At 42.4% G+C, this 26228-nt stretch overlaps 1 long non-coding RNA gene across 1 annotated transcript in view; it reads right to left on the bottom strand.

The window, feature by feature from the left end:
• Positions 1 to 2406: 2406 nt before the first annotated feature.
• The window catches only part of LOC144773780 (uncharacterized), a 174996-nt gene continuing 151174 nt past the window's right edge, over positions 2407 to 26228 (bottom strand). Inside the window, exon 3 of the long non-coding RNA XR_013600062.1 lies at positions 2407 to 2621. This is a non-coding gene — a long non-coding RNA (uncharacterized LOC144773780). The remainder of the gene's footprint in view (positions 2622 to 26228) is intronic.

The raw sequence follows: 26228 nt of genomic DNA, 5'->3' as shown, positions 1-26228 counted from the left end.
CTCTCACTCCCTCCCTCTCACTCCCTCTCTCTCTCACTCCCTCTCTCTCACTCCCTCTCTCTCACTCCCACTCACTCCCTCCCTCTCAGTCACTCCCTCCCTCTCAGTCACTCCCTCTCACTCTCACTCACTCACTCCCTCTCACTCTCACTCACTCCGTCTCACTCACTCCCTCTCACTCCATCCCTCTCACTCACTCCATCCCTCTCACTCACTCCATCCCTCTCTCTCACTCACTCCCACTCACTCACTCCCTCCCTCTAACTCCCTCCCTCTAACTCCCTCCCTCTCACTCCCTCCCTCTCACTCACTCCATCCCTCTCACTCACTCCATCCCTCTCACTCAGTCCCTCTCACTCCCTCGCAGTCACTCCCTCTCACTCTCACTCACTCCCTCTCACTCCCTCCCTCTCCCTCCCACTCCTTCCCTCTCACTCACTCCCTCCCTCCCTCTCCCTCTCCCTCCCTCACACTCACTCCCTCCCTCCCTCTCACTCACTCACTCACTCACTCTCACTCACTCACTCACTCCCTCTCACTCTCTCTCACTCTCTCTCACTCCCTCTCACTCCCATTCCGTTCCCCTCCCCCTCCCTTTCCCTCCCACTCCCTCTGTCACCTCACCCTGCCTGTGTGCCAGTCGGGGCACACACACATTCACAGCCGCACCCGAGCAGTTCACAGGTCTTCAAAAGACCATTTGCATGTTAATGAGGCCTTTGTACTTCACCTCTTCTTAGGCCCCTGCAGCTGTACTCTGGCCATTGCTAAGATCGCCCGGCGGCAGCCCCCACAGAGCAGCAGAGTCTCTCGCGCTGCTGCAGGCACTTAAAAAAAAAATGTAAAACACAGGTATGATGTCTCGGGGGTCAGCAGGCCGCCAGGGAAGGCTTGCTGGGCAACCCCTGGCCCGCGGGCCGTACTATGAGTACCCCTGCCCTAGATCATAGATAATGTGGACGGCCCTCTTGGGATCTTCTGACCCAGATATTGATGAAGCCAACTCCTGGTCGATGGTACGATGTGAGAATATACTGGTTAGAACAGTGAAGCACGTCTGGGCAAGGGCACTACAGAGGACACATGAGAGCCCCATATACTTTTGAACCCCTCTTGCTTATCACGCAATATTGCCCTACACCGGGAACTGGGTCGGCCTGCACACATGGGCTGAAGCGGGGTTTACTATCCTGGGTGGATAAACACCCATTACCACGAATCTTTCACCCCGCATACTATTATAATGCATCTACCATGACTCTGCAATGCCATTACAACGCATGGCATTACATTTTATATGCTTTTACCTCGCATACATTTACAACAAAATTTGTTGTAAATGCATGAATGGAAAAAGTATATTTTTTTTATATGTAAGGATAAGGTAAGTATGGGTATAAGGGTATATGTTTTGGGGTTCTGGGGAAATTATAGTGTAAAGTGTATTTTTGTGTTTTGGGGTGCTGGGGTATTTTTAGGGGTAACGGGTTAGAGTTTTGGAGTGCAGGGATTATTTTTAGGCTTCAGAGTGCTTTTAGGTTTAAGGGTGCTGGGGTATTTTTAGGGGTCAGGGTGAGTTAGGGGTGCAGGGGTATTTTTAGGCTTCCGGTGCGTCTAGGTTTTGGGGTGCTGGGGTATTTTTAGGGGTCAGGGTGAGTTAGGGTTTTGTGGCACAGGGGGTATTTTTAGGGTTCAGCGTGCGTTTAGGTTTTGGGGTCCTTGGGTAATTTTAGGCGTCAGGGTGATGTAGGGTTTTGGGGTGCAGGGGGTATTTTTAGGGTTCAGGGTGCATATAGGTTTAGGGGTGCTAGGGTATTTTTAGGTGTCAGGGTGAGTTAGGGTTTTGGGTTGCAGGGGGTATTTTTAGGGTTCAGGGGGAGTTTAGGTTTAGGGGTGCAGGGGTATTTTTAGGTTTCAGGGTGCATTTAGGTTTTTGGGTGCTGGGGTATTTTTAGGGGTCAGGGTGAGTTAGGGGTTTGGGGTGCAGGGGGTATTTTTAGGGTTCAGGGTGAGTTAGGGTTTTGGGGTGCAGGGGGTATTTTTAGGGTTCAGGGTGCATTTAGGTTTAGGGGTGCTGGGATATTTTTAGGGGTCAGGGTGGGTTAAGTTTTTGGGCTGCAGGAGGAAAATTTAGGGTAGAGGGTAGTTTTGGGGTGCAAAGGGTATTTAAAGATTTAAGTGGGAATGGGCATCGGGGAGGTAAGTGTAGTTTAAGGTTTTTGCGGGAGTATAGTTTATGTGATAGCAATGGACAAATATGTGTTTTAGGGGTAATTAATAAAAAAATAATTTAAACAATTAAATTGCGATACTCCTATTAACATGACCAGAGAATCTGGATTTCATTAAAGACACGGAGGCTAACATTATGCATTAATCCTTTAATGCAACTCACAAACAGCCGCTTACATCATAAAGATAAGAATAAGAATGTGATGACAACATAGCAAAAATATAAGGCATGAGCATGAGCAGGAGCAGAGCTGCCTCTTTTAAATGCTCTGAAGCAAGGAGAAAGTCAGCAAAATTGAGGTGCAACTCGGGCCAGAAAGCGATGAAGAAGGTGAAAACCAAGGAAGGAAGTGAAGGCAAATCCATGAAGATCCGTTAGGTTGAATTATCTGAAAATAAAAGTGAAAAAAATTAAAAGGTTGAAAGAACCTTGCAAAGAAAAAGTAAATTGTAAACATGAACAAATAACAACATCATATGAAATGCAAATAGTCAAAAGGCAAAAGAATAGATTCTCCGTCCAAGGGAGGGACGGGAGGGATAATGTTAGCCTCCGTGTCTTTAATGAAAACCAGATTCTCTGGTCATGTTAATAGGAGAATCGCAATTTCATTACAAGACAAGGAGGCTACATTATGCATGTTGGTAGCCTTCGAAGAACAACGTCGGACACATGTTTAATAGGTTTACAATAATGATGAGCAAAGGTAGAGGCATTGGACCAATCAGCACCTTTAAGGATAACATCCAACTTACCACCAGACCAGAAGGACTTGCTAGCCATAGCACCTCTGAGAGAATGAGCTTGAAATTTGGAAAGGTCAATACCAGCAAAGTTCATAGCTAATTTAACCCATCTAGCAATAGAACAGGATGAGATGGGTTTAAAAGGTTTGACAAAAGAAATGAGAAGTTGATTGGCATCAGGAGGGCGAAGGTCTTTCATTCTGGAATCGTATTCTTTTATACAATCAACAACACAAAGTTTTTTGCAGTAGTCAAAAGGAGGGTAAACGTAGAGTCAGACATGGTTTTAGTTCTCCTAAGAATTTCAAACTTAACACCAATCATGTCATAGCATCTATTAGAGATATCTAGAGCTTTCACATCAGAAACTCTATGACAAGAAATTAAGCATAAAAGAGAAGCAAGTTTAATGGAAAAACAATTACATTGAATACACCCCCCCCCGTTTTATTGGCAACGAGAAACACCAAACGCTTTCATTATCACAGAGTTGATCCGTTTAAAACGGATGAATAGAGAGGTGGTTACCACTCGGTCATTTATGCAATATTCCCACTATTTGAATTCAATAATGCTGGTACTAATGATTTTGTTTACTACATTTAACAACTGAACAGAATGTACGTAAATCTTTATTTAAACCAAATGATAAACAGTTAGTGCAACAAAGTATTTCTTTTATGTTGATTTATCACATGCACGTTAATAAAAAAGGTTTAAACCTTTAAAAAAAGAATGGCTACATTGTAACCTCATCCATGAGAAAGAAGTGAGGAAACTTCTAAACGCGTTGGGTGTTTCTCATTGCCAATAAAACACACTGAGCACAGATTTTGGCCACGACTCTGGTTATTTCTCGGATGAAGAGGATTTTGTACCAGATTTGGTGTATTTATTACGGGGGTAGCGACCCCACCGTTGCAAGTAGCTTGGACACGCTAAAGATTGGTGAAAATATTGAGCAGTGACGTCCCTGCCCGCCCAGGACAACAGCAGCTAAACAGACCTGAAAAGAAGTGCAGTAGGGTAGCTTGTCGAAGTAGATGCGGACGGAATGAGGAGTCGGAGGACTGCAGCATTCTAGAAGCAGCTGCGGAGCAGGCAAACCCGCCATTTGCTTGAGGCCAAGTAAGCTGTTTGGTTGATGTCTGGTGGCAACACAGCAATGTTGGTTTAACTCAGGAGATTTGTATACAGGTTTTTCTGCTCAGAGACGTGTAGCAGCACGCGCTGCGAGGTGGTGCAGAATTGCACGAAAATAACAATTATGGCAAACACAAGAGAAGTTAGGAGGAAAGAGACAGCCTCCAAATTGTTTTCCAAGTTGACAGAAAGTTCCAAAATAATCGAAAAAGTACAACAGGACGAACAGGATGAAAAAAATAAACTGTGGGATTCTTTATGGAAGGTTCTTAAGAAAGAACAATCGAAGTGGTGGGAAGCAACTGCCCTCACCAAATATGTTGAATGCAACAGAATTCCTTTCATAAACCTGACCCAGAAATGGTAGATGAATGGATGACTAACAACCACGCGTGTTCAATGAACATGTTAAAAATTCTCATTAAATTTGCGGAGAGAGACTATGCTAAACTTAATGTAGAAAGTGAAGAACTCATAAAAAAAGTAAACGAAATATATACTGAAAGCAAGTTTGCTTCGGAGATGACCAAAATGGAAAAAAGACTTGAAAAAATAGAAGAGGAAATTAAAGAGAAAAAACAAAGGAAATATTATCGCGACAAAATTGATTATGAGAAGGACAGATTTTGACATTCGGGAAAAGGTTTGATCAATTGAGAAAGACAACCGAGAGTGAAAAAAAGAAAAGAACAGAGGCATGCCCGACAGGGCAGGACCCAGACCAAAATGTTGCAGGACATGGAAACATACCAGTAGAAACAATTGATAGTGACAATAGCCAAAGCGATGTTTCAACACAATCGGAGCCATTAAATGTAAAAGCCCGAATTTTAAACAAGTTTATTCTCATGGCCAGGGGACGTCAGACAGGCACTCCCCCGAGAGGTCGTGGGCGAGGAGGAAAAGGCGGCAACAAAACAAAATCAGACAAAACCCACACCAGTATTTATTACGGGGGTAGCGACTCCGCCGTGTGCCCGCCGTTGCAAGTGGCTTGGACACGCTAAAGATTAGTGAAAATATATATATATTACTAGATAAGCATGCAATGAAAGTAAAACAGTTTAATTTCTTTTTATAAAAACGTTTTCTTTATCAAGGTGTGGAAGACCTGCGAGACAAGCATATGCAGGAGTGGGAAAAGAATAAGGCACTCAGCCACAAATTACTAAATGACCTATTGGTCATTAATGTTAAGGCATAAACAATAATATTAATGACATACTTAATGTCAATATTACATGCCTCACAATACTATGGTAAATTTTCAGAAACTAACCCAATAAATCGAGTCTGCAAAATGTGCAACTCGCAGGCCACCAACGCATTGATAAAGCTAGATAAAATAGCACGAAACTGTATTTGCATACTGATCCCACAATGCATCCTAATTTGCCGAGTGGAATTACTAGTATAAATATGCAACACAAACGATGGACTAACGTTTGTTGACCGTGATCAGGGACTTTTAACAGTCCAAAACGCGTAGGTGGGGAATGCCTACTGGAGAATAAAAAGTACAACTGAAATCTAACTGAAGTGGTGTGCGGCGTGTTCTTGAAAAGAAGAAAACTTGCTTTAATGATTTTTAGCGAGGCTGTCCCGATCCTCGCCGCCAGCGCCAGCTAATTGGACGCTCCCCCCGCTTGGGACATTTGCTCGTGAGATATATATATATATATAAATATATATATATATATATATATATATATATATATATATATATATAATATATTCCAAATGCAGTTAAAAGAAAGACAAAGGCACCCACATGGCGTCATTGTAACTTTTTTATTCAGGCAGACTGCAGCATAAAAGACCTGTTTAAGTTAAATATATATATATATCTCACCAAAGTTATCCTGTACGTAGGGCGCTCTTTGCACAGCTGGTGCGCGGACAGGGCTAGACATGCCTTGTACAAAATCTTTCACCACGTTTGAAAATAACACGCAGCACTCTCCCAGTTTGGCAGAATAACGATTTATTCAACCTTTAGCTGAGCCATATTCCCTTCACAAACGCGTTTCACCCTGCTGGGCTTGATCACGGTACACAAACATTAGTCTCTTGACTGTTTCTACATTTTATACCTGATCACCATTGTGCACATTTTGGTGCATTGTGGGTCAGGTAGTACTTTGACAAATAAACCCCATTGTGAGACAACAAAAAGAAAATTATTTTTGTCTTTTTAACCAATGTGAAACATAAAATATAAAATTGTTTCTCCATTTGTCATTTTTGTGCCATAAGCTGTTATAGATGGCGTATTGGGGTGTCTTGTTGCAATTGTCCTTTGCTCCCTGTAATTTCAATTATCTATTTTTCGCAGTTTTTTTGTATAGAATTTCTTGAGTTGTCCCTCGCTGTGCTCTGTAATAGTCTAAGTGACTATACGTATTTCTTGCTTCCCAAGTCATTTAATTAATTTTGCACTTATTTTGGTCAGTTATTGTAACTGATGTGTTTACTATGGGACCCTGTTTATGTATGTAAACTGCTCTTGATTTTCATATATTTTTAGGCTCAGTGCCTGATGGAGCCATCTCCGTGCAGAATTATTCCTGTCATTCTTTCCCAATCGCCTCCTCTGCAGTAGTTCTTTGGTTGTGTTCAGTCTTTAGTTATGGTGGTGAATAGATTTGCCATTTCTTTCCTTATTATCCTTTCTTCAGAGATGTACATACATCTCTTCATCCCTGTTCAATCTTGTTGGGAATTTGGTTCTGAATCTAATGGTAAGCTTTGATTCCAATCTTCGCAATTTCAAGGTTCGATTTCCTCCTCTCTCATTGACAGGTATCGTTGCCAGTCCAAAATACCTCATATCCAACCAAGTTTTTCCTGTTTGAGTTAACATGTGTTTCACCATAGCATATGTCAGGTCTTTATTTTGTATTGCTCTTGTATATTCAGGAATTCTCTTTTTCAATGGACAGATTGTGCTGCCAATGTAACTCTTTCCACAATGGCATTATAAACAATACACTACATGTGTGGTGTTGCATGTGATGGTGTCTTCTATGTTAAATACTTTTCCTTGAGGGTCTTGAATGTTTCTTATGTGCCTGCCAATTTTACAAGTCTTACATTGGCTACATTTTGTAAATCCTTTTTGAAGTCCTTGAAACCAAGTCACAGTTTATTTTCAAAATGACTGTTTACCAGTTTGTCTGATAATGAAGGTGCTTTTCTATAAGAAATTTGCGGCCAGTTCCCTAGTTCTTTCCCTATGTCCGGGTCTTTTGTAAGGATGTTCCAGTATTTTTTCAGAGATTTTTGAATTCTGGGGCTTTCTTTGCTGAAGGTCATCACCATTCTTATTGGTTCCTTGGTTTGGCTTTCCTTTCTTTTGTCTTTCCTCCTGATCAGGGTATCAGACCTCGTCATAGATCTTGCTTTAATATCACCTCTTTTGACGGCATTGTATTGGTACCCTCTTTTGAGAAATCGTTTTTTGGTTTCACTGAACTTGAGGTTAATTTCTTTCACATTGGAACTATTCCTTTTCATTCTAATAAATTTGCCGTATGGAATATTTTTCAGTGAAGGTAGCTCAGATGGACTTGACTCCACTACATCATCGATGGGTGGCGGACCTCGGGACTTCTTTTGACGATGCAGCCTGGGAGAAGACAATAGCTTTCACTCCTACAGGATTACGCAAAGCCCAGTTTAAATTGATTAATTTTTATTTTCTACACAGGGCATACCTTACCCCGTGGCAAATTCACACCATGTTCCCTGGAGCGTCTTCAGCATGCCTCTGCTGTACTGTAGAGGAGGCTGACTTTTAGCACATGGTCTGAAGCTGTTCTGTGCTTGCCCCCTATTGGGACATAGTGTTACAGGTTACTAATAAAGCTACAGACAGGACTTTCGAGTACACTCCATAGCTGTGTCTGTTAGGGCTCCTCAAATGCAGTGCTGCTCGCAAGCTCACTGATAGGTTCACAGATTTGACACTCATCTGCGCTTGTAGACAACTGACGATGAGCTGGAAATCGGCTGAGAGCCCAGATATGTACAAGTGGTGGAAGGCAGTGGCTAAGTGGGCAGATTGTGAGAGAGAGAGAGGGGTAATCTGGAGGGAGAACAGAGGGGTATGCAGAACTCCAATCCTGCAGGCATGGGATGCTGTGTTACTGGCTTGTTTTGGACAGGACCACCCAGGGTAAAATAGTGGTAGAAGTGGGATTGCCCAGTGAGTCCCCGTTGGCCCGGGACACGCCTCCATGGCAACATAATGATGCGATCCCCTGAGCTGGGAAGGTCCTCGGCCGTGGGACACTGGCGGGCCTACTAGTGGTATGTATAATATCTTGGACATGTGGAGGGCGCCCGGCCTCGTACCAGTACCATTGAATGACTGCGCTTACTCCATTCATGTTAATGTTAATTGTGATTTATAGAGCGCTTAATACCACCAGGTCTCTAAGCGCTATGAGAGAGAAGCTACAGCAACCCGGGGTAAGTGTGATGTCTAACTGAGTAGAATTAGGCCCAGGCTTTAATAAACAGGAGAGTTTTCAAATGTTTCCTAAACGGTAGGAGGGCCTTCTCAGATCGAGGATAGGGTGGGAGCCTGTTCCACAATAGTGGAATACAGACGGAAAAGGCCCGTCCTCCTCTTCTCGAGAGGTTGTACCGCGGGCAGGATAGTTGATTCCCTGCAGAGGATCTTAGAGAGCGGCTTGGGGCATACTTTACAAGGCGCTCTTTAATGTAACTAGGGGCTTGACCATACTGAGCCTTATGGGCGATACAGAGTCCCTTAAATTTGGTTCTTTGCTTTTTGGGGAGACAATGAAGTTTTTGCAGTAGGGGAGCAGCTCTTGTATATCTAGGAAGTTTAAAAATCAATCTCGCAGCATCATTCATTACCACCTGCAGCTTGTCTAGCAGGTTATCCGGTAGCCCAATATAAAGCGCGTTGCCATAGTCTAACCGAGACAAGATCATAGCTGTCACTACCGTACGCATGGTGGAAAAAGAGAGCATAGGGGAAAGTTTCCTCAATTGCCTTAGTAGGCCCACACATGTCCTAAAGACGGTCAAAACTTGATTAGGCAAGGAAAGATTAGCGTCAATTTTTATACCCAGTCTTTTTACCACTGGTGCTGGAGACGGAGTGTCTCCCAGCTCCTGTGGCCAGAATTGATAAGACCATGGGTTATTATCCGAGGTAATGGCCAGCACCTCAGTTTTGTCTGGGTTGACCTTTAATGAGTTGCAAGTCATCCAACTTACTACAAATCTCAAAATATCTTGTACACGTGCATGAGCTTGGGGGTATTTTCGATTTGTAGAATAATGTGGGTGTCATCAGCGTAATTAAACACTTGACACTCCATCTGGGCCAGGTCCATCACCAGTGGGCGCAAATAAATATTAAACAACAATGGTGATAGGGCGGACCCTTGGGAAACTCTACAGGTTAAGGACCCTCTATCTGACACGCAGTCGCCCATTTGAATTACTTGAGTGCGGTCCGTCAGAAATGGGGCGATCCACTGATAAATCATCCCATCAATACCTATGTCCCGAACTCTGGTCAAGAGTTGATCATGATTGACCGTGTCGAACACAGCCGACAGGTCTAAAAGAACGAGGGCACACGGTTTCTTTTTATTTGCTGTGAGCCTGATTTTGTCCAGTACGGACATCATCACTAGCTCGGTGCTATGGTGGGCTCAGAAGCCAGCCTACTTATCCCCAAGTAAGTGATGGTCGTCCATGAACCCTGATAGAGTTTTAAGAACATGTTGTTCAAGGATTTTTGCAATAAAAAAGTTGGGAAATAGGTCTAAAACGTTTCATAATGGTGGTATCAGCTCCCACTTTTTAGGTCTCGCAGAGAGACCCATTGCCACCCATCCACAAAGCTGACTTTTACGATCCGGATTTGTAGAAGTGCATGTGCTCGTGACCGCGCTTCTATCCCCCTGCCTTGCTCTTCAAAGGCTCCCCTTACCATTTGCTTGATGGCCGGGACTCTCTTCAGGCAGCTGATTGGCTGTCGTCAAGGAGGATTCCCAACAGTTCACGAGCTCGTGGACGAGCTTGCCCGATCCTTCCCCCTGCCAGCAGCATTTGGCACATCAAAGGCTTCGCTGCCCCGCCCCCCGCCGTCACTTATTCACGGCCGCAGGCCGTGCCTCCCTGTGCGTCACTTATTCACGGCCGCAGGCCGTGCCTCCCTTCTAATTCCCCTGCTCTCTTCCCCCAGTGCTTGTTTGGTAAATGTTCCTCTTGCTCTGGTCCTGAGTTGCGTTTATGCTCCGTCTGCTATAAAGAATGCATGCACTCTGCGCTGCCTGTCATTAGAGATACTTGGAAACATGTCACCGCTCATTTCGGTAGATTGCCCTCGATTGAGCGAGCCAGCCAGTCCTGCTAAAATAGAGCTATGCACTCTTTCTATCTGTTCTGGATCTTCCCAAACTCAGACTAGTGACCTTTGCTCTCCAACTAAAATGGATGTGCGTATATTGATCCCTTTACTCTTCAGCGATTACCCTGAATCGCCTTGCAGCCCGTTCTGCTCATAGCTTCTTTTGTGTGCAGATTTTATATAACGCGAACTCGACCCGCAGGTATTGGAGCGCTTCACATGAGCACCAGTTATGTTACACAAGGACACTTTCATTGTGTGGTAGGCGCAGGGAGATAAAGTGATTTGATCAGAATCACAGGATGCTGAGCCCACGCCGAGGCTCCAACTCAGTTCCCCAGCAGCATTTGGCACATCAAAGGCTTCGCTGCCCCGCCCCCCGCCGTCACTTATTCGCGGCCGCAGGCCTGCCCTCCTCTTGCTGTCTGTAGTTCCTTTCACCCCCGCCGTTGTCCTGCTGTCCGTGGTAACTCTCACTCATTGCTTCTGTTGCATATGTTTAAACTTGCTGTTATATCGGCCCTTGTGTAGCACAAGCAACGGACTCCAACCTCTCATCGTGAAAATTAGTACAGAAGGAAAGATAGCTCAGAAGATGAACGTTGACAACAGAGAAGTGTCACAGACTCAACTCAGCCGTTCACCCTCATGAGGATGATGAAAGGAGTACCCATAGTTATTTTCATAGCTTTCAAGATGTCATGTTTTGATGCCATGCCACATACCACTCACTTGAAATCATTTGCAATTTCTGCCAGGTATTGGAGCGCTTCACATGAGCACCAGTTATGTTACACAAGGACACTTTCATTGTGTGGTAGGCGCAGGGAGATAAAGTGATTTGATCAGAATCACGGGATGCCCGCCCCCCGCCGTCACTTATTCACGGCCGCAGGCCGTGCCTCCCTTCTACTTCCCCTGCTCTCTTCCCCCAGTGCTTGTTTGGTAAATGTTCCTCTTGCTCTGGTCCTGAGTTGCGTTTATGCTCCGTCTGCTAGAAAGAATGCATGCACTCTGCGATGCCTGTCATTAGAGATACTTGGAAACATGTCACCGCTCATTTCGGTAGATTGCCCTCGATTGAGCCAGCCAGCCAGTCCTGCTAAAATAGAGCTATGCGCTCTTTCTATCTGTTCTGGATCTTCCCAAACTCAGACTAGTGACCTTTGCTCTCCAACTAAAACAGATGTGCGTATATTGATCCCTTTACTCTTCAGCGATTACCCTGAATCGCCTTGCAGCCCGTTCTGCTCATAGCTTCTTTTGTGTGCAGATTTTATATAATGCGAACTCGACCCGCAGGTATTGGAGCGCTTCACATGAGCACCAGTTATGTTACACAAGGACACTTTCATTGTGTGGTAGGCGCAGGGAGATAAAGTGATTTGATCAGAATCACAGGATGCTGAGCCCACGCCGAGGCTCCAACTCGGTTCCCCAGCAGCATTTGGCACATCAAAGGCTTCGCTGCCCCGCCGTCACTTATTCACGGCCGCAGGCCTGCCCTCCTCTTGCTGTCTGTAGTTCCTTTCACCCCCGCCCTCGTCCTGCTGTCCGTGGTAACTCTCACTCATTGCTTCTGTTGCATATGTTTAAACTTGCTGTTATATCGGCCCTTGTGTAGCACAAGCAACGGACTCCAACCTCTCATCGTGAAAATTAGTACAGAAGGAAAGATAGCTCAGAAGAGGAACGTTGACAACAGAGAAGTGTCACAGACTCAACTCAGCCGTTCACCCTCATGAGGATGATGAAAGGAGTACCCATAGTTATTTTCATAGCTTTCAAGATGTCATGTTTTGATGCCATGCCACCTACCACTCACTTGAAATCATTTGCAATTTCTGCCAGGTATTGGAGCGCTTCACATGAGCACCAGTTATGTTACACAAGGACACTTTCATTGTGTGTTAGGCGCAGGGAGATAAAGTGATTTGATCAGAATCACAGGATGCCCGCCCCCCGCCGTCACTTATTCACGGCCGCAGGTCGTGCCTCCCTTCTACTTCTCCTGCTCTCTTCCCCCAGTGCTTGTTTGGTAAATGTTCCTCTTGCTCTGGTCCTGAGTTGCGTTTATGCTCCGTCTGCTATAAAGAATGCATGCACTTTGCGATGCCTGTCATTAGAGATACTTGGAAACATGTCACGGCTCATTTCGGTAGATTGCCCTCGATTGAGCCAGCCAGCCGGTCCTGCTAAAATAGAGCTATGCGCTCTTTCTATCTGTTCTGGATCTTTCCAAACTCAGACTAGTGACCTTTGCTCTCCAACTAAAACGGATGTGCGTATATTGATCCCTTTACTCTTCAGCGAAAACCCTGAATCGCCTTGCAGCCCGTTCTGCTCATAGCTTCTTTTGTGTGCAGATTTTATATAACGCGAACTCGACCCGCAGGTATTGGAGCGCTTCACATGAGCACCAGCCATCCGTTCCACAGCCTTACTCGGATTTCTCCTCCCCCTCCCCAGCCAGCTTCCCCCAGGCCGTGTTCCCTCCCACCTTTCCTCCTCTGTCCCTCTCTTGCATGTAATATATATGAGACAAGTTTGATGCTTTTGTTATTTTAATTATTTTTTAGCTTTACTGTGCGCAAACACGCAAACACGCCGACTACAACTTCTCTGTCAGTCAGCTGCACGTTTTTTATTCCACCCCCCTCCCTCACTCTCATGGTCCGTGACTCTCATCTGTATCCGTTATTGCATGTAATATATATGAGACAAGTTTGATGCTTTTGTTAATTTTAATTATTTCGTTTTTACTGCGCGCAAATACGCAAACACGCCGACTACAGCTTCTCTGTCAGTCAGCTGCACGTTTTTTATTCCATCCCCCCCCTCACTCTCATGGGCCGTGACTCGCATTTCTTTGTACATTCTCCCTTCTTGGTGCTCGCCTCAGTTTTAACCAGACACTCTCGCGTCACCCCCTGTCCCCCTGTTTTCCTACGGCCTCTTTCATTCCCTCTTATCCACGATTTTCTTCTCGACCACCACCAGAGCATCACTCAGCACCACCAGAGCATCACTCAGCACCACCACAGCATCACTCAGCACCACCGCAGCATCACTCAGCACCACCACAGCATCACTCAGGGCCTCCACAGCATCACTCAGGGCCTCCACAGCATCACTCAGGGCCTCCACAGCATCACTCGGGACCACCACTATCAGCCTCCCTCTATCTATCACCCTCCCTCTATCTATCTATCGCACTCACTCTATCTATCGCATCACTCAGCACCACCACAGCATCAATCTGTGCAACCATTCAACAACAACTGGTTCAAATATGTTCTCTCAATGTTTCAAGCTTTATTACAAATGTCACAAAAAGATGTTAATATTTCACTTCTGTTCTTGGATTTTTGTCACAATAAAATACACTGAACATAATCTTCACAAAAGTCATTTACAAAAGTTTAAGCTATTGCCATTATAAATTACAATAATTTTCATTTAAGTATTAATTATTTAAAAAAATTAAAAGCCATTGTTATTTGTAATATCAATACATCTAAGTCACGACAATACAACACATATTGCAGTACAAATGCTATAGGTGTCACATTTGGGAAAGTTAAAACAATTGGCATTGTCAATGACAAAGCTATTAATTTAGCTATTTTCAAAACCAACACAATAATTAAAAAGTTGTCATTTACAATACCAATAGCTCAAACTTTCCTAATGCGAGACCTATTGCATTGCAAATGCTTGTTTGAGTAATGGAATTACTCTAGCTTCCTTAAGTTTCCTGGGAACTATCCCTGTTTCCAGGGACAGATTAAGCAGGGAGAGGACTTCTGCCTCAATCGCTGGCAGGGCTTGTTTAAGAATTATGGGGGGGCAGGGATCCGCCGGTGAGCTCGACTTAATTTTTGATGCAATGTGAAACAAAGAGTCTTGATCCATTACAGGGAAGGTGGTATTAGATTTCCTTATATTCATGCCTGAATTTGCCCTTACCAGAACCCGTATATTGATAGGAGTATTATGAATTTCAGCTAGGATATCTTTAACTTTGTCTGAAAAAAAACGCCAGAAACTTATTACAGAGTACCAGACTGGTGGGGGCTTCTTGCGTTTACTTTTGACTAAGCTCTTTTAAAATGTTGAAAGTTTCCTTTTGTTTATTATCAGCGGCCAGAATCCTGGATTCATAGAACTCAGCCTTTCTCTTTAGAATGGCTTTTTTGTAACTACTAAGATTAAGCCTATATTCCAGAAGTGTCTGTGGCTCATAAGTTTTCCGCCATAGTCTTTCATAATGGCGGAGGGTCCGCTTCATCCCCCTGAGTTCTTCAGTATACCTGGGGATACACTTCCCCTTATTTCCCGTTTTTATTTTATGGGCTGGTACCAGTTTATTAATGGCCGTAGTCAGTTGCTTATAGATAGAGTCACAGCAAACTTCAGGATCTTTGGACCATGTTTCCCTGGGAGCCAACGCTTGTATAGTTTCGTTAAAACTATTGGTCTCAATCTTATTCCACCTCCGAACAGTTTTCCATCTGGGCAGAGGAGGGGGGACCGTCTAGTAAGGGTAATTTGGAAACTAATAAGGTAGGTAATGATCAGACCATCCACTCCGGGATGTCTCTACTAGGTTAACCAGTGACTGGGTGGACCAGACCAGGTCTAAAGTGTGACCTTTCTCATGGGTGGGAGTGTCCACCAACTGGTGCACTCCTAATGTGGCCATTATTTCATCCAACTGTTGGGCTTGTGTTTCTCTAGGTAATTGGTCCCAATGAAAATTAAAATCTCTTACCACCAGGAGTTGTTTGAACCGTGAACATAGGTTAGTGATAATTTCAATAAAAAAGTCAATAAACTTGGGGGGTACTCGGGGGTCGGTATACTACCACCAATGCCACACTCATAATATGTGTGTTAACTTTAGTTATTAGTATGTCCGCTCCATCAGGATTTTCTCCTGTTAATTTCTCTATTGTCAACTCTTTTTATAGAGAAATGCCAACCCCCACCTCTTTTCCCATCAGGACGATTGTGCCATAAGGCGTCATAGCCTTCGGGCAGTGCTGCAACTATACAAGGACCAGAGTTATTATCAAGCCAGGTTTCAGAAATTGCCAGGATATCAGGCAAATCATCGTGTAGTAAGGTGAATATTTCCAGGCAATGCTTCTGAAGTGACCGCGTGTTAAGTATCATAACTTTCAGGGAATTGCTCTGAATGGGGTTATTACTTATATAGGGGCTAGCTGTCCCTATATCCTCGCTCCGATGGAACGTAAAAATACCTTCTACTGAGAGCCGGCTCTTGATCTGCAGCTCTAAATACAGTGTAATAAAATTCAGAGCGCGCAGTCCAGCGCTTGAGTATGTCAGGATTTGTTCAGGGGTCCTGGCCCCTGGGCCCGTTCGGGCGTGGATGCGCAGACGGGCGTGCCTTAGGCCCGCCTTTGGCGTGCGTCCGCTGCGCGGCAGCTACAGTGTGCAGTTATGTACGCCTTGCGTGTCTCGCCCCACCCCGTCAATCAGGCCAGCAGACTCCCCTCACAACCACTAGACCGCAACAAGAAGCGGAAGTGGTAGAGAGAAAGCTTGTGCCCCGTCTAGCACCAAGCCCAGTGCAGATTAAAAAGATAGTTTTTTTAAAAGGTCGCAGCACAGTTCATTTTACAAATGTTACAGTTCTAAACAATTAAAAAATGATTTCTATCGAGCGCACACCACCAGAGCACTGTCACACAACCTCTCTGGGCTGTGCGGCCGCTCCAGCGTGCAGTTATGTACGCCTTGTGTGTCTCGCCCCACACCGTCAATCAGGCCAGCAGACTCCCCTCACAACCACTAGACCGCAACAAGAAGCGGAAGTGGTAGAGAGAAAGCTTGCGCCCCGTCTATCACCAAGCTCAGTGCAGATTAAAAATGTTTTTTTTTAAAAGTAGCAGCACAGTTCATTTTACACATTTTAAAATTCTAAACAATTAAAAAACGATTTCTATCGAGCGCACAGCACCGGAGCACTGTAACACAACCTCTCTGGTGCTCAAACACAATTTAAGTCCTATTCTGCACATTCTATAATGTGAATCTGTTGCTTGTTTAAACTGCCTCGTCTACCATGGTAATACACCCACATTTGTTTTACCTTGGTTGTATTACTTTGTATGAAAAACAATAAAAAAGATTTCCCTACCCAAAAAACATCTTGTCGTAGACATTATTGCATTAAGACATTGTAAGAAAGACAGTCAAGGGGAGACGCGCGAGCGCGTCAAACAACATGGCCGCTGCCGTTTGATCTCCGATACATCAACGGACCGTTTTCCTTCATAACGACAAATTCTCTGTCAGCATTTGAACGCAAATGAGGTCACTTAGCAGTTAAAGCTATTTTGAGGTCGTTCTGCTTAACGGAAGTTCTGATTCTTGCCCCCTGGTTCCTACTCCCAGCTTCTCAAGAAGGTACTGCCTGCTGTGTGTGCTCAGGGGGAGGAGTGCTTCTTAGGAAAGGGCCTGGCTTGGGCCTAGCCACGCCCACAGTCCTACATAGCTGCTGCACCAGTGCTTTTGAAGAGTTTTTCTTTGCTCTCTTCACATAATATCATTATTTTTACATATCTGTGTTGCAATTAAGCCTATTTGTGGGTTTTTTCTCCTGAAAATGGAAAATAAAAATCCAGTCAACAATAAAAGGAGACAGCAAGTTTCGCCTCCTCCAGTTAAATCTAAGGTAGTGGAGTCCTCTGAACCTTCTCTTTCATTAATGTTGGAAGAAATTCAAGCACTACGTGTTAATACTGAAAATATTGCATCAGAAGTTAAAAGTGTGCATAAAGATATGGCTTCCTTGTCTATGAAGATTTCTGATAATTCCATCAAAATACAGGATAATAAAAATAAAGTGGATGCTTTTACACCATTAGTGGCGAAAATACTTCCTATGCATGCTCAACTTTTGGATATGGAAAATCGAAATAGACAGTACAACCTTCGCATTTTTAATTTGCCTGAAGAAGTTGACGGTTCTAATTGTCGATTATATTTGGAATCTTTGCTCCCTGGTCTTTTGAATATCAAGTTTTCAGAAAAATTTGAAGTGGATAAAGCCCATAGAATCCCTTCTCATTGCAACCCTCGCCATACTAAACCTAGGCAAATGATATTCAAAGTCCTTCGTCATCATCATCTTGTCTTGATAAGAAAAGCTGCAAAAGACATTCCCTCACTGATGGTAAATGGTAACAAATTTTTTATTCACCAAGACTTTGCCAAAGAAACTGTTGCAATACCCAAGGATTGTGTTGCCTGTCGTCCACAGTTACGAATCCTTGGTTTCAAATATGGACTTTTTGATCCATCTACAATGCGCATATGGAAAGATAACTTTTCCAAATCCGTTCAACGTCCGGAAGAATTGCGACACTTTCTTGATCAACAAGTTCCACATTCAATTGATACCCATGACCCTCCTACCTGACTCTTTCCAGTTACGAATTTGCTGACAGATTTAAGAATAATTTATACATTTCTGGGCTCCAGCGGTTCTGGCCATGCTTGTAGAGCGTGTGTGCGTTTCTATGTTCTTATTTATGTATCTTGTTTGTCCTTATCTCCCTGTTTTCTTTTCTTCCTGTCCTTTTCTCAAATATGGAGTTACTCTTTCTCATCTATTTCTCAACTATGTTTTTTTCGCCTCTTCTTGTTCTAGTGCTTTTCTTCCTTGTTTTTTCCCTTATAATGGCTAATATTCACAATATTAAACGTATTTCTCTTAATGTGAAAGGTTTGAAACACCCAGTAAAACGTACCAAAATTTTGGATTATTTAGGTAGTTGTAAAGCAGATATTTGTTTTGTTCAAGAGACTCATGTTGATGATAAAATATTACATTATATTAAAAAGAAATGGGCTGATACTATTGTGTCATCTCCTGCTAATGGAAAGAAAAATGGGGTTGCTATTTTCTTTGCGAAAAAATGACACTGTCAAGTTTTAAGTAAAATTTCAGATTCGGAGGGTAGATATATAATAGTTAAAATTAAAATTCATGATTCTACTTTATTTTTGCTTAATATTTATGGTCCTACTGCTGATGATCCTACTTTTTGGTCTAATATCACTACTGAAGTCTTAAAGTTGGGTAAAGTTCCGATGATTGTTGGGGGTGATTTTAATGTTATTGCAGACCCATTATTAGATAGGTTGCCTAGTACAAAATTTCGTCCTCCTAAGGTTTTTCATGCTTTTAAATCCTTCATTCATACCACCAAACTAACTGACATTTGGCGTTTGCACTTCCCTACTGACAAATGTTTTACCTTTTTTTCCAATCCCCATAATTCCCATTCTAGAATTGATTATTTTTTACTTTCTCCGTCTCTTATCCAATCTGCAACTAATCCTATCATTGGTAATATTGATATATCTGATCACGCCTTAATTTCTTTTGTTTTAAATATATCGTCCACTTTTACTAAGCAAACCAGATGACGTATGAATACTGGTATTGTTCTTAATGAGCATAATAAGCCTAAATTATTACAAGCCATTCAAGATTATTTTTTGTTTAATCCAGAAGATTCTACTTCTATACTCAATAGATGGGACGCATTTAAAGCTTACATTAGAGGTGCTACAATCTCTATTATGGCATATGAGAACAAGTCATTCAACGCTAATATCAAACACCTAGAGAAGCAAATAGCAAAATTTGAACGGTTATTTATTACATCCAATAATTCTCAATACAAAGTTAAACTGCAAAAACTTTGTTTTGAATTTAATTCTATCCTCAGTAAGAGAGCTGGTGTCCAAATGCTAGATTTCGTTTCAATGCCAATAGGTCTGGGAAACTCCTAGCGAATTGTCTCTGAATTAAGAGATAAAACACAGATTACTTCTATTCATGATCCTCAAGGCAAGATTGCGTTGTCCCATAATGATATTGTTAAATCATTTCTGGATTTCTATTCTAACTTCTATAACAAGCCAGATCTTCATGACAATTCATTAATTGATGCTTTTTTAAATACTTGTGATTTACTCCAAATTTCACAATCGGATAGACTTGGATTAGATTTGCCCATTACCACTGATGAAATTCTGAAAGCCATAAAATCTCTTCAAAAAAATAAGTCTCCAGGCCCTGATGGTATTCCAGCTGAATTTTATAAGGAATTCCAATCTCATCTTCTGCCTTATTTATTTCAACTTTTTACATATTTCGGCTCTTCTGGGACAATTTCAGGTTATTTTGCTGATGCTTTAATTATTGTACTTTCCAAGCCTGATAAAGATCCTACCCTAGTTTCCAATTATCGTCCTATATCTTTAATAAATCAAGACTGTAAATTGTATGCTAAAATTCTTGCCTCTAGATTAGCCCCTGTTCTTCATTCTATTGTTCACCCAGATCAATCAGGATTTATGAAAAATAGGTATTCTACTAACAATACAGGAACCTTATTGCATGTAATTGAGCAGAGTCCTACCCTACTTGCTCCCTCTGGAGTTATGGCTTTAGACGCAGAAAAAGCCTTTGATAAAATTCATTGGCAATTTTTATTTCGAACTTTATTATCATTTAATTTTGGTCCCTCTTTTATTCGTATGATTTCTGCCTTATATTATGCTCCCACTGCTCGTTTATTTATTAATGACCAAATATCTACTCAATTTTCCCTTTTTAGAGGGACACGGCAGGGTTGTCCCCTTTCACCACTTTTATTTCTGTTGGGAATTGAACCTTTTCTTAATTATATACGAAATTGTGATGATATTCAAGGTATTACGATTAAGGATGTTACTATCAAAACCTTAGCCTATGCTGACGATGTGTTATATCAGTAATCCAATTTCCTCTGTCCCGTCCTTATTAGACATTATTACCAAATATTCTGTAGTCTCGGGATACAAACTTAGGGGTCATTAGGATGGCGGGCGAACTTTGTCCGCCCGCCATCCTGTCGGGGATGGGGACCGCCCGCCATAAGGGCAGGGATCCCATGGGGGTATTAGGATGTGCCCGCCACAGTGGCGGGCACATCCTGTATTTTTAGCATTTCTGCATTTGCATTTACAAAGCGGCAGGCACCGTGTGGTGCCTGCCGCTTTGTAAATGCAAATGAAGGAGGGTACCACAGGTACCCCCCTGTGTGCACCCCCCACCTCTTCTTCACTCTGGGGGCCCCCTGACCGCATGCCTTTCCGTGGTGGCATTGCCGCCACGGAAAGGCATTGTTAGATGCCCATTGTAATATGGCTGGCGGTGTCTGATAGACACCGCCACCATATTATTCCTTTTCCACCACGGCCGCAAGGCGACCGGGCGGAAAAGCGGCGGACGGTCTTTCATCCGCCGAGGTTCCCCCACCATACTAATATGGCGGGGGGAAAACGAGTGAGGATGTCGGGCAGATTGCCCCCGCCAGGCTGGCGGGGGCAACCTGTCCGACATCATAATGGTCCCCTTAATGTTAATAAAAAAGAATTTTTCCCCTTAAATATTTTTTGTACCCCTGATATGCTACCTGTGGCAGATATTATTTGGCAAAAAAATAAACTGAAGTTTCTCGGTATTTTGTTTTCGTCCTCCATACCAACTACATTAACATTAAATAGTAATTTTATTTTTGATTATATTAAGATTAAAACTTCAAGATGGTCTTCCCTTCATCTCACTTGGTGGGGGAGAATGGAATCTATTAAAATGAATATTGCTCCTAAAATCTTTTACTCCCTTGCTATGATCCCTACTCAGTTTCCACTAAAATTTTATAAAGATGTTGATAAAATGCTATCCAAATTTCTCTGGAACAATAAACCACCTCAAATTTGTTACAAAAAACTAAAAATACCTAAATGTCATAAAGCATTCATATTGAAACACAGTTCCTTATGGTTTAATGCCTCCTCTGTACTTAAACCTCCTATATGGTATGATATAGAAAAATCACTTGTTTATCATTTCCCATTACCCACCTTGCTTACAATGTCTCATAAATCTACAGTTGTGCACCATTCAACTATAATCAAATCTTCGAGATTAATACTTGATGATTTAGATTTAAATTTGGCTTCTCCCATAAGTTCTACCACAGATTTATCACTATGGCACAGTTCTGTTATTAAATTGAATAGAAATGTGAATTTCTGGAATTCTTGGATTAAGGCAGGTATATTTTATCGTAAAGATTTATTTTGTTATAATGCCTTTATTCCCTTTGACATTTTACAATCAAAATTCCAGTTACCTAATGCTGATTTTGTTAAATATCAATCTTTATGCAATTAAATTTTAGATTCATTCCCGAATGGTATCCCATCTACTGTCACAATAGATTTGATAATTTATCTTCATGCTGTATCTGCATCTTCCAATGTAGTATCTATTTTGTATAAAAAATTATCTACTTCAATAGGTACCAATCTTAATGTAATTTCAGTTTTTTGAAACACTGAACTTTCCATTTCCCTATCTACTGACTCCTGGAAAGTTATTTGGCTTAGTAGCATTTCTGGTTGGTTACCGGTGTCTCTCTACCAGACAAATGCGTATAATTTATTTAATTCGTTATTGACACCGTTACGTCTATATCGTGCTAAATTACTTACATCTGATACTTGTTGGCATAGTAACTTGCACCCTGGGTCTCTACAACACATACTATTTGATTGCCCTTTAATTTCGAAATTTTGGTCTGAAGTTTGGGACATTATATTAAACATATTACCTATTCAAGATGTTCTTTCATTTAAACTGTTAATTCGTAAATCGGTTGCTCTTGTACATCATCTTAATGATTCTGAAGCAAAGTTGTTTAATTTCTTAATTGCGGCTGCTTTAAAATCAATCACTTTTTGTTGGAAAGATGCTTCTTCTCTCTCTGTTCATGCTTGGTGGTCCTGGATCATTTTTACAAGAAGAAGTGCCCAATTATCATTACATGGAATTAATCATAACTTGATTTCTTATCAATCCTTCTGGTCACCTATAGACTCATATTTGTTGTTATGTTAGTATTTTCCACTATTTATTCTGTTTAGTTTTACAATTTTTGTATCTGCAATATTTGTATGTAAATAGTAACTCTACTTTCTATATAAGATGATATAATATGTACCCTTTCTTCCGCTGCCCTTTTCCCTTCCTTCTATACTATTTTTCTTTTCCCCTTGATTGATTCTTGTTGTATTGATAATTTAATAACCTATTTTACTTTGCTAATAATTTGTATTTATCAATCGCTTAGGTGTTATTGCTCTTTACCATGTTTTTGTATTGTCTAGTTATGTCACTTCTTCTGAAAATTCAATAAAATTATTCTGAACAAAAAAAAAAGAAAGACAGTCAAAAAGCATTTAAGCTAAGAGAGATAATACAGGCCAGAGTGACTAAGAAAGCTTACCTAGAACTGAACGAAAGGACAATCGTTTTTTGCAGACTCTGAACCGATTAAGACAACTCAGCCTAAGACCAATTCCAGTAGATCTTCGTGTATTTTATGAAATATTTGCATCAAGCACTGATTGACGGCACATGTATAAACTCAGTTTTCACAATAGTGCCTTCCCTGTTCATCGTATTCCGGTGACTTAGCTCAGATAACTGTGATTAATAATGTACTCCCATGAGCATAAGATTCTGTTACTCAAGAGGGCATAACAAATTGTGAAATTAGTAATACACCAGCCACTGTGAAGATAAGCTCAGTTTTTAGCTAGATGCCTGAGAGATTGAGGGGTGAAGATTGATTCAAAGACTAACCATGCACAATGTACCTACACTACATAACTGTTGTGTATTCTTGCAGGGTTGGAACGAGACACAGTTAAGCTATTACTCTTCAAGTTCAGAAGCTATTAATCGAACACCCTATTCCCTCTTCTAACGTCTCATCCTCTGATGATAGACCACATCAGATCAGTGGTTGCTCCATTCTGTTAATTTACACTCAGTGTCTTACTTTTAAAAAGAACAGGTGCTAAATGCACACACGGGTAAATGCCATGCATAAAATTACAAAGATGCACAGATGATACATTGTGGCAAAACAATAACCCAAATAATGAACACGTACTTGGTGGGAATAACATATTAAACCCCCTTCTAATGGGGGGCTTACAGATATCTTTGGAGGTTGTAAACTACCATAAGAATTTAGCACAGAGGGTACTAGCCCCGGATCCCACGTCTGTTTCTGTTATCTGCAACTTGTGTCTTGTAGGCCTTAACACGTATAAATAGAAATACCCCTAGCAATAACTATTGTAATTTTATGAACCCTTTTTGATTAACACAATTAGGCCTTTTGATTTCATCAATAAGAAAGGCATAATGTCTTTGACAATGCATTCACAATTGGAAAACCGGTGGGCCAGGCTTTACACTGAAACATTAATTTAAGGGCTATGCCTAAAAAGGTCTAAAACAACTTACAAGTAGATTTAATACATTCCTTCCCTGGGAAACAGATAAAATGGTGTAGGCTTATGTTCTAGTTGTCACGAGTCATCAAGCAACTTCTTTGATCCTGCAAACACATCAAGTCAGGTATGTCCAGTGCCTTCACAGAAGCTGGGCCCTGAGAACTAGTTTGAAGCATGTACCCTTCAACTCCTAGGTACCCGTGTTCTCTTCCTAGTGATAGTCTGTTGCTACTAGTACCACCTTCCATGGGTCTCCCGATCCCAGTTCTTGGTTGATCTCTATTCTTTGTTCTTTCTGCACAGCTTCATCACAGTGTGCACACTTTCATCACCCCTCTCTGAGGAAGTTGGTCTCTTCCCTCAAGGAGCGGGGGTTTCTCTACTGGGACGTGTGGAGTTGCCCCAGGCCCACATCAAATGGTTACTTTACTTTAATTATTGTTTATTAACTAAAGCAGTGCGCAGAAGGGCCCGGGCAAAGTTTGCCATTTTCAGTTAGAGGCTGGCAAGGGTGGGTGGAGTTAGATGTGGGTGGGAGTGGAGATTGAATGATTGAGTGTGAGTGACAAAGCTGGGCCTGGGCCTCCTTGGGGTGAAGTGCGCATGTTGGGTTGGACAGGTGCCTTGCTCTGTCCAGCCGACATGCGCACTTAAACCCTTGCCTACCTGCAATGATATGAGCCCGGGTGGATTACATCCACTGTCTCCAAGTCTCCTAAGGAGCGTAGGCATTCCCTGACCCAGCCAATCCTCACACTGCTCTCATACTGTTTAGAGCAAGGTGGCATGCCTGTACTAACAGCGGAAACGTGGTTGGCACTTCTTGCGGCAGGAATGGTTGGCAAAACATCGAGAACCACCAACACGCATGCGCGGAGGTTAGCGCATGCGTGAAACAAGTATAAAGTCCTTCCTCAATGTTTAGAGAACGCTTCGCGTTCCTTCCGGGTTTGGAGTTTCAGCATTGCTTCCGGGTCACGGTGGTGGCGTTTGCGGGTCTCGTCGGGAACAGCTATCGGCGATCCCAGTCCCTCGCAGATCTTGTTCCTTTGGCAAGTTCAGGTATTCCTGCCCTGGATTCTTGGTGCAGCTTTACGTTCGGTGTTTGAGGCTAATACAGTTTGCCTTTGGTTCCGTTTATATTTCTCGTGACATTATCATTGGATCTAGAGTCTGGCCGTTTATGGTTTAGTTCAAAGCAGGATCGTTTCTAGTTATGAGCGATTAGCTCTCTGTTTATTTTCATGGGCTCATTGTATATTGAAGACTAGAGTTTCTAATACAAACCTGAAAACCCCCACACAGGTAAAATAAGGCTGTATATACATACATATAGAGAGACATGGCTAGAGTGGTTTAACAACGGTGATTTATTTGCATATTGTATTATAGGGTGTACACAGCATCATTGCCCTCTATATTCTCTTGTGGAGATAACAGGAGAATATTTACAACAGCCAGCAATTCCTCACTCAGGTAACCACCGGTCCCTCCAGCTCTAATAATCCTTACATAGAGTATTCACTAGGGTTTATATTATACACTTACCTTACAGGGTGTCCCCAGCATTCTTTTCCCTATTTACCTCTATTCTGTGGAGTGAACAGGGCATTGGGGATATCCAAGAATATACATACATTCAGCATAACAAACAGGTAGTCTCATACACCATTCTCCTTCATATAATCATTAGATATGTAAGGATTGGTATTAACCTCTATTCTTTGTCTTCTAGGAAAAGGTTAGCAGAAGCCTCCCTGACCCCTGAGCAGACTACCTTACCTACTGTGTACGAAGACCCTGTGTTTCCCCGCCTTACCTTGTTTTGTTTCCCTGCTTTCCCCACACTGGCATCACTTCTCGTTACCAGTATATATATATCTTGGTGCAGAGTGAACCGGTGAGGGGGAGTTGCGGACTGTGCTTCAGTTTCATGGTGTTTCCGAGGCAACCATATTTACCAGCTTGACACAAGGGAGCAGTGTCTAGATTGGCTCAGGAGTCGCGGGTAGTGGGACTGGAGGGCCGAGGCCAAGCTGGTGTACAGTGAACTCCCATGCATGCTGGATGCAAAGTCACAAGTGTTCTCTTCAACGTGATCATGATGGACCAAATGGTGAGTGTGCCTGCTCCTTTTCGTTTATTTATTTTTTCTTAACGGCAGTGCTTGAATTGGAAAAAAAGAAGTGCAGTTACCTTGTACCAGAGTACCTGCTTGTTTCTGAGAAGTGCTGTTACACTCCAATTAAAAGTATTACATCACTCTTGGAAAGTGCAGGTACTCTCCCTCTCAAAATGAAAAAGT

The sequence above is a fragment of the Lissotriton helveticus genome, chromosome 1_1 (assembly GCF_964261635.1).
Source record: "Lissotriton helveticus chromosome 1_1, aLisHel1.1, whole genome shotgun sequence".
Taxonomy (NCBI): domain Eukaryota; kingdom Metazoa; phylum Chordata; class Amphibia; order Caudata; family Salamandridae; genus Lissotriton; species Lissotriton helveticus.
The sequence above is the reverse complement of the archived record's forward strand: the minus strand, read 5'-3'. Positions and strand labels throughout refer to the sequence as shown.